Here is a 9,694-nt window from a genome sequence, read left to right as displayed (position 1 = left end):
CAATGTCATTGCGCACGGCCAGGTTGTGGAGCATGCAGCAGGCAATCAGGATCCTGCATACTTTGCCTGGTGAGTAAGGCAGGGCCCCTCCGGTCTTATCCAGGCACCGAAACCTAGACTTTAGCAGTCCAAAGGTACGTTCAATCACACTCTGTGTCCTTCCATGTGCATCATTGTAGCGCATTTCACCCGCTGTTGTTGGATTACGTATGGGACTCAGGAGCCAGGGCCGGTTTGGGTACGCTGAGTCGCCTATGTAGGGGGATGACAGACACAAATATCACAACAAGATATAGTGGGTACCCCATGCCACACAGAGATCACAAGAGTCCCCACTGCACACTCACCAACAAGCCACGCTTGACCGGGTCGCAGATTTGCCATCAGTTGGGGGACAATGCTGCTCCGCATGATGTGGGCGTCATGTGCGGAGATAGGAAATCTTGCACACACATGGGAGATGATGTTGTTTGCCAGGCACACCACCTGCACGTTCAGCGAATGGAAGTGTTTGCGATTCCTAAAAACCTGCTCACGTGCCCGTGGTGGAATGATAGCGATATGTGTGCCATCAATTGAACCCACAACGTGTGGTATGTGGCCCAGTGCATAGAAGTGTGCTTTGACTGCTGGCAACTCTTCCGGCCATGGGAAATGGATGTAGTCATTCTTGTACAGCATCATAGCTCTTAAAACATCCCGAAGTACCGTGCTGAACATGGACTGTGACATCTCCCCGGCATATCCAACTGTGTACTGAAAGGTGCCAGTAGCAAAGAAATGTAGTGCCGCCATAACCTTTGCTGTGGGTGTAATAGAACCAGATACGTCCTACGTGGCTGCAGATGAGGAGACAATTGGGCAACAAGCTCCATCAACCGACGTCGATCCAGCCCGAATTTCCTAATCACCTCCTCGTCAACCATATCCTCCAGCACAGTGTATGGCCGATGCACATTTGGAGCCCTCCTGTGTGGGAGAGAGATGTAACTTGAGTCAACTTACAAACAACGCATACGTGTGCAACTCCATCACATGTAAGCCAACATTAGCAAGAACAAAAATTTTAGGGAGAATGGTCATATGTGTGACATCTCTGATAGTTAATACAATACAGAGTGGCCCTTTAACAAAGTGCAGCCACTTGCAACAGGAAGTGTGTCAACACGTACAACGCAACGTAGTCACATGTGAACATTACTGACAATACGTGTGTCTTTACCCTAATGTTTAGAAGCCACATCACAGACACACATGCAAGTGCATGCACACAAACGATAATGATACACACACAACATGTCATCATGCACCAATGCCAACACCAATAATGTTGAGCATACGGTAATTACATGCATGGTGACACAACGTCCAAAACACATACACTGAATGCATGTGTACCACCACCATTGTAGTCACCTCGCCAGAACCACACACTGACAACAGATTCATAATTTGGCCATACAGCCGTGATGTACTGTGTAGTTGTGAAGATGTAATAACGTCTGTAGGGTCACACCCGACGTCAACACGTCCAAATGCACATCTGTTGCCCATTGTGTGCCCACCGATGGGCATAGTATGGACACACATGGAATAGTGAATGACATATGAAGTTTCCCTATCACGCTCACAACCCTCATGACGCAACTGCAGACAACACATCACGGTGCAGCGCCTGACAAGATAACATAATTGGCGCCGCCATGGCGGTGCACAGCTTCCGCTACTTTACAATGGCCATACGCGGCCAGCGTCCCTCTTCGCATTGGCTGCATGTGCACGACCGTCACGGGCACACATCGGCAACCGCACGTGCAAGCTTCAGGCACGGATGCTTCAGTTGCAACAATGTTCTATCACTGGCGCCACCATGGCGGTGCACGAACTCAGCGGGGGAGGTTCAGGCCTATACACCCTTTAGATGTACTCAATGGACATGCCAGTTCATGTCCCCTCTTACAGTCACATTGCATCATCCACCGTACACCGGCCGGAGCGGCCGGGCCTAGGACGGCCGTGCCGGCCATGTCCACAACCGCCGTGCCGGCCATGTCCACAACTGCCGTGCCGGCCATGTCCACAACCACCGTGCCGGCCATGTCCACAACCGGCGTGCCAGGCCGGGCCTAGGACGGCCGTGCAGGCAATGTCCACAACCGCCATGCCGGCCATGTCCACAACCGCCGTGCCGGCCATGTCCACAACCACCGTGCCGGCCATGTCCACAACCGGCGTGCCAGGCCGGGCCTAGGACGGCCGTGCCGGCCATGTCCACAACCGCCGTGCCGGCCATGTCCACAACCGCCGTGCCGGCCATGTCCACAACTGCTGTGCCAGGCCGGGGCTGGCACGGCGGTAGTGGGCATGGCCGGCACGGCGGTAGTGGACATGGCCGGCACGGCCGTCCTAGGCCCGGCCTGGCACGGCGGTTGTGGACATGGCCGGCACGGCCGTCCTAGGCCCGGCCTGGCACGGCGGTTGTGGACATGGCCGGCACGGCGGTTGTGGACATGGCCGGCGCGGCTGTCCTAGGCCCAGCCTGGCACGGCGGTTGTGGACATGGCCGGCACGGCGGTTGTGGACATGGCCGGCACGGCGGTTGTGGACATGGCCGGCACGGCCATCCTAGGCCCGGCCTGGCACGGCGGTTGTGGACATGGCCGGCACGGCCGTCCTAGGCCCGGCCGCTCCGGCCGGTGTACGGTGGATGATGCAATGTGACTTTAAGAGGGGACATGAACTGGCATGTCCATTGAGTACATCTAAAGGGTGTATAGGCCTGCACCTCCCCCGCTGAGTACGTGCACCGCCGTGGTGGCGCCAGTGATAGAACATTGTTGCAACTGAAGCATCCGTGCCTGAAGCTTGCACGTGCGGTTGTCGATGTGTGCCCGTGACGGTCCGTGCACATGCAGCCAATGGGAAGAGGGCCGCTGGCCGCGTATGCCCAATCGAAAGTAGCGGAAGCAGTGCACCGCAACACCAGGGCCAGTCATTGGCCCATTTCAAGAACACGCATCCAGGGCTGACCAATTGCTGGCGACGTATGCCACTGACACGTGCTGAGGGCCCTATATATGTGTGTTGTCCAAAAGCACACATCCTACCCTGGGTACCAGTGCTGCCTGTTCACCTCGACCTGCTGCTGCTGCTGAGCTGACCACCGACTGCTGCCTGTGACCATCACCTCGACCTGCTGCTGCTGCTGAGCTGACCACTGACTGCTGCCTGTGACCATCACCTCGACCTGCTGCTGCTGCTGAGCTGACCACCGACTGCTGCCTGTGACCATCACCTCGACCTGCTGCTGCTGCTGAGCTGACCACCGACTGCTGCCTGTGACCATCACCTTGACCTGCTGCTGCTGCTGAGCTGACCACCGACTGCTGCTCTAGTGCCATACTCCGTGATCTTGCCATGTCGAGAGGCAAAGAGATCCGGTCTCGTCCCTTCACCGCCGCGGAGCTTGATGTCCTCGTGGACGGTGTGCTCCGCAACTATGGACGCCTCTACGGCGCACCCGGACAGGTGGTAAGTGCAGTGTGGGACATGTTGGTGTGCATGAGGGGGCCAAATAATCCTGCCTACTGCAATCTTAGAGCTGTGTAGTGTGGGCTTGACATATTTTCCGGATTGTGCATGGCGGATGACAGATACGTGTTGCCCCTATCTGTGTGACAGGCCAACTGTCCACTGACTTACACACTTTTGTCTCCCATCATGGTAGGTCAAGCTGCACCTTCGCAAGGACGTGTGGAGGAGCATTGCACGTGAAGTACGGGCATTGGGGGTGTGCAACAGACGACATACACACTGCCACAAACGCTGGGACGACATTTCCAGGCTGAGCAAGAATGTAGCGGAAGTGACACTGGGGATGATTCCAAGGACGCCACGTCTGGCCCGACGCTCCATGACCCCTCTCATGCACCGTATCATTGCAGTGATGCATCCTGACCTGTCCGAACGGCTGAGCGTCGATCAACAGCAAACTAGCGGTGAGCATACTGTCTGTGTAGGAAACTTGTGAGTGCAATGCATGTATTGGTGCACAGACACAGTATTGAGTTCCGTGGTGCGTATGTATCTCTGTGATGCCATGTTCGTCCCATTGGGTTGAAGCACATGCCCTAGTGGTCCGTGGCCCCATGGCAAGAAATGTGTGCAGATGTACGTGCTCCTGCCCTGTCCGCATGCTGTACATGTGTCACGGCCACCAACGCTTATGTAATGTGAGGATGACTGGTAGAGGTGGGCCGTGTGAAGGATGGGGGCTACAAGAACTTTGTCAGCTATGGAATTTGGGAATCCTTGTCCTTCTGTACGTGAGTGTTCCCATGACTTACACCTCTTTTATGTGCATTTCAGCTATGACAGAGGACACTCGGCCACAGACGGAGGAGATTAGTCGAGGAAATGAGTCCGGGTCAGACTTCGCACACACGCAGACTGACACAGAGGAGGGCAGCGCCGGAGAGGGGGACAGGACCGTCCCTGAGGACTCGCATGTGGAGACACCATCGTCCTCATCTTCTGAAAATCTTGGTGAGCCAGCACTGTTGTCACAGACTGGGAGTGGGCAATCATCACCTTCTGTCGGAACACAGCACACAGGGCCCACACTTCCACCAACTGCACCATGTACTGTTCGTGCCCGCAGGAGTAAGGGGAGCAGAGTGGCGTTCGGTGCAGGCACCGTTGCCCCTGCCACGGTGAGCCAAAATGCACTGTGTGCTGAGGCCGTTGATCTGCTGCGACAGCTGTGTGTGGGGCAGACCAATATGACAAATGCTTTCCAAGACCATGATAGGAAGTTGGGGAAGGTGGTGGCATTCATAGAAGGGATGCATGGCGATCTTGCTGGTCTACACAGGACAGTGCAGTCATTGGCAAGCAGTGTGTCGTCTGCAATAGTACAGTCGCATGGACAGGGTGCAACTTCTGTTTCCCCATCTACACCACTGGATGTCTCAGGGGGTAGTGATTATTCTGAACAGGACTCAAATACAGGTTATTGCACTAGAAGCAGCGTCAGACAGCACGTCAGGGCACGCAGGGCACAGACCCCATCCCCTAGGTCAGCAAAATCTGTTCACGAAGACAACGTCAGATACACTGAAGTACACACACAGGATCCACAAGTGTTGTTGGGGGACATGCCTTCAGAAGCTACACAGGCATTCAACACAAAAGGTACTCCCAAGGCAAGGGATACTCACAAGTCCATGGACAGTCCCTTGGACAAGGCCACTCAAAAGACAAAGGTACCTCAAAAGAGCAGGGAAAGTCCCAAGGGCAGGCCCACAACAGAGGAAAGGGCCACTCCCAAGGACACGGACAAGGACAATCAAAAGACAAAGGCACCTCCTAAGAGCAGGGAGACTCCCAAGGGCAGGCCCACAACAGAGGAAAGGGCCACTCCCAAGGACACGGACAAGGACAGTCAAAAGACAAATGCACCTCCTAAGAGCAGGGAGACTCCCAAGGGCAGGCCCACAACAGAGGAAAGGGCCACTCCAAAGGACAGGGACAGGGACAGTCAAAAGACAAAGGCACCTCCTAAGAGCAGGGAGAGTCCCAAGAACAGGCCCACAACAGAGGAAAGGGCCACTCCCAAGGACAGGGACAGGGACAGTCAGAAGACAAAGGCACCTCCTAAGAGCAGGGAGAGTCCCAAGGGCAGGCCCACAACAGAGGAAAGGGCCACTCCCAAGGACAGGGACAGGGACAGTCAACAGACAAAGGCACCTCCTAAGAGCAGGGAGAGTCCCAAGGGCAGGCCCACAACAGAGGAAAGGGCCACTCCCAAGGACAGGGACAAGGACAGTGAAAAGACAAAGGCACCTCCTAAGAGCAGGGAGACTCCCAAGGACAGGCACACAACAGAGCAAGGTCCATCTCCCAAGGCCAGGGACACACACAGAGAGCAGGTGTCTACTGGAGACAGGTACACCACAGACGACAAGTCTGCTGGCAGGAACAGGGCGCCAACCAGGGCACAGGCAAAATCCAGAGACAACACTCCACCTACGGATAAGGCACATCCTACGGACAAGGCTTCTACCATGGACAATGGCGCAATCAAGGACAGGCATACTTCACCCCTGGCTGCACTGCTGCTGATGTTTTCGACTGAAGGCCAAACAGATGTCTCCGCGGCGGAGTCCCCCCATGCCTCCACTCCCATCCAGGCCAGTCAGAAGCAGAGGAGGGAGTCCCCTGTTGTTGCATCCCCCATTACACATGATTCTGAGTCCAGGTGGCAGGCACACAGCAAACGACAAGCAGGCTCCAGCACGTCCCCAGAAACCCGATCCCCGGCTGCAGATGCTCCACCTATGGTGGGTGATACTTGTTTAGAGTCACCACCACTTGCCAGTCCTGTCCTGTCCACGGTGCACTCACATATCCCTAAGAAACGCAGACACACACCATTGACACCTGCCCACCCCATCGCTCAAGGTCAGCTATCCCCAGCTCCCAGGGCCACCCTGCCTCCTGGCCCATACAGCCCTGTGGCTCATCATTTCAGTGGTCCCAGTGGCGCAGGTGCAGTTGACTCTCATGTATCAGATAGTGCCACTGTGTCTGTTGTTTGCTGTCATGCATCATGTAGTAGCACAGTCTCAGTTGTGCCCTCTCCTGTTGCAGGTCCTGGCAGTGTATCTGGGTCTATGGCTCATGTGTCAGTGAGTAGATCTGTGGCTGTGTTGCACACTCCTGTTTCTGGTGCTGGCAGTCTGTCTGGGTCAGTGGCTCACGTGTCAGTGACTACATCTGTGGCTTTGTCTCACATTCCTGTTGCTGGTGCTGGCAGTGTGTCTGGGTCTGTGGCCCATGTGTCTGTCACTCGGGCTGTGGCTGGGTCTCACACTCCTGTTGCTGGTGCTGGCAGTGTGTCTGGGTCCGTGGCCCATGTGTCTGTCACTCGGGCTGTGGCTGTGTCTCACATTCCTGTTTCTGGTGCTGGCAGTGTGTCTGGGTCCGTGGCCCATGTGTCTGTCACTCGGGCTGTGGCTGTGTCTCACACTTCTGTTTCTGGTGCTGGCAGTGTGTCTGGGTCTGTGGCCCATGTGTGTGTCACTCGGGCTATGGCTGTGTCTCACACTCCTGTTGCTGGTGCTGGCAGTGTGTCCGAGGCAGGTAGTTCACGCAGTCCACCTGATTCTGTGATGTGAGGTGCTGATCACTTCACTCACATGTTATTTCACATGGTGTGTCCATTGTCCATTGAGAACTGCCTTGCATTGTTGTGGTCCCTGGGACGGGTTGGTTGGGACACGTACTTGTGCTGCCTCTGATGTACCTGCTCTGTTAAGCACAATGCCCTGTTGCTGTTCTGATACTGCATTCTGCCCTCTGATGTGCTACCTCTGATGTACCTGCTCTGTTGGGCACAATGCCCTGTTGCTGTTCTGATACTGCATTCTGCCCTCTGATGTGCTGCCTCTGATGTACCTGCTCTGTTGGGCACAATGCCCTGTTGCTGTTCTGATACTGATTTCTGCCCTCTGATGTGCTGCCTCTGATGTACCTGCTCTGTTAAGCACAATGCCCTGTTGCTGTTCTGATACTGCATTCTGCCCTCTGATGTGCTGCCTCTGATGTACCTGCTCTGTTAAGCACAATGCCCTGTTGCTGTTCTGATACTGCATTCTGCCCTCTGATGTGCTGCCTCTGATGTACCTGCTCTGTTAAGCACAATGCCCTGTTGCTGTTCTGATACTGCATTCTGCCCTCTGATGTGCTGCCTCTGATGTACCTGCTCTGTTGGGCACAATGCCCTGTTGCTGTTCTGATACTGCATTCTGCCCTCTGATGTGCTGCCTCTGATGTACCTGCTCTGTTGGGCACAATGCACTGTTGCTGTTCTGATACTGCTTTCTGCCCTCTGATGTGCTGCCTCTGATGTACCTGCTCTGTTAAGCACAATGCCCTGTTGCTGTTCTGATACTGCATTCTGCCCTCTGATGTGCTGCCTCTGATGTACCTGCTCTGTTAAGCACAATGCCCTGTTGCTGTTCTGATACCGCATTCTGCCCTCTGATGTGCTGCCTCTGATGTACCTGCTCTGTTAAGCACAATGCCCTGTTGCTGTTCTGATTCTGCTTTCTGCCCTCTGATGTGCTGCCTCTGATGTACCTGCTCTGTTAAGCAGAATGCCCTGTTGCTGTTCTGATACTGCATTCTACCCTCTGATGTGCTGCCTCTGATGTACCTGCTCTGTTAAGCACAATGCCCTGTTGCTGTTCTGATACTGCATTCTGCCCTCTGATGTGCTGCCTCTGATGTACCTGCTCTGTTAAGCACAATGCCCTGTTGCTGTTCTGATACTGCTTTCTGCCCTCTGATGTGCTGCCTCTGATGTACCTGCTCTGTTAAGCACAATGCCCTGTTGCTGTTCTGATACTGCATTCTGCCCTCTGATGTGCTGCCTCTGATGTACCTGCTCTGTTAAGCACAATGCCCTGTTGCTGTTCTGATACTGCATTCTGCCCTCTGATGTGCTGCCTCTGATGTACCTGCTCTGTTGGGCACAATGCCCTGTTGCTGTTCTGATACTGCATTCTGCCCTCTGATGTGCTGCCTCTGATGTACCTGCTCTGTTAAGCACAATGCCCTGTTGCTGTTCTGATACTGCATTCTGCCCTCTCACGTGCTGCCTCTAATGGACATGTTCAGTGCTATGGACTGTTGATGCACTTGGCCCCTCTCACGTACTGCGTCTGATGGACATGTTCAGTGCTATGGACTGTTGATGCACTTAGCCCCTCTCACGTGCTGCCTCTGATGGACATGTTCAGTACTATGGACTGTTGATGCACTTGGCCCCTCTCACGTGCTGCCTCTGATGGACATGTTCAGTGCTATGGACTGTTGATGCACTTGGCCCCTCTCACGTGCTGCCTCTGATGGACCTGTTCAGTGCTATGGACTGTTGATGCACTTAGCCCCTCTCACGTGCTGCCTCTGATGGACATGTTCAGTGCTATGGACTGTTGATGCACTTAGCCCCTCTCACGTGCTGCCTCTGATGTACCTGCTCTGTTAAGCACAATGCCCTGTTGCTGTTCTGATACTGCATTCTGCCCTCTGATGTGCTGCCTCTGATGTACCTGCTCTGTTGGGCACAATGCCCTGTTGCTGTTCTGATACTGCATTCTGCCCTCTGATGTGCTGCCTCTGATGTACCTGCTCTGTTGGGCACAATGCCCTGTTGCATTTCTGATACTGCATTCTGCCCTCTGATGTGCTGACTCTGATGTACCTGCTCTGTACTCCACAATGCCCTGTTGATGTTCTGATACTGCATTCTGCCCTGTGATGTGCTGCCTGTGATGTTCATGCTCTGGTGCCCACTTTGCCCATGCTCACGCATACACTGTGATTATACCCCTATTATGTGCAATAAAGGTAGTCAATCATGTCTCGTGGTTTGTCGTTGTCATTCATGTTTGCGTACTACAAATGTGTATTTCTATTTACTTCTCATCAGTGGTTTCGGTAACATGACACTCCCCCTCCCTACGTCACGACCCTTGCAGGTATTCCCCTCCATGCAGCCAATGGTTTGTGCCTTACCTGCGTCGTTGTCCATGGTGGGCCAAGACTAGGACGTGGTGGATCGCGAAGAGCATCGGGAAAGCGTGTAGCGCTGGGTCCATGGTGGCGAGCAGCTTGTGGTGGGTATCTC

Source organism: Lissotriton helveticus, chromosome 2_1 (assembly GCF_964261635.1).
Source record: "Lissotriton helveticus chromosome 2_1, aLisHel1.1, whole genome shotgun sequence".
Taxonomy (NCBI): Eukaryota; Metazoa; Chordata; class Amphibia; order Caudata; family Salamandridae; genus Lissotriton; species Lissotriton helveticus.
Note: the sequence above shows the minus strand (reverse complement) of the source record.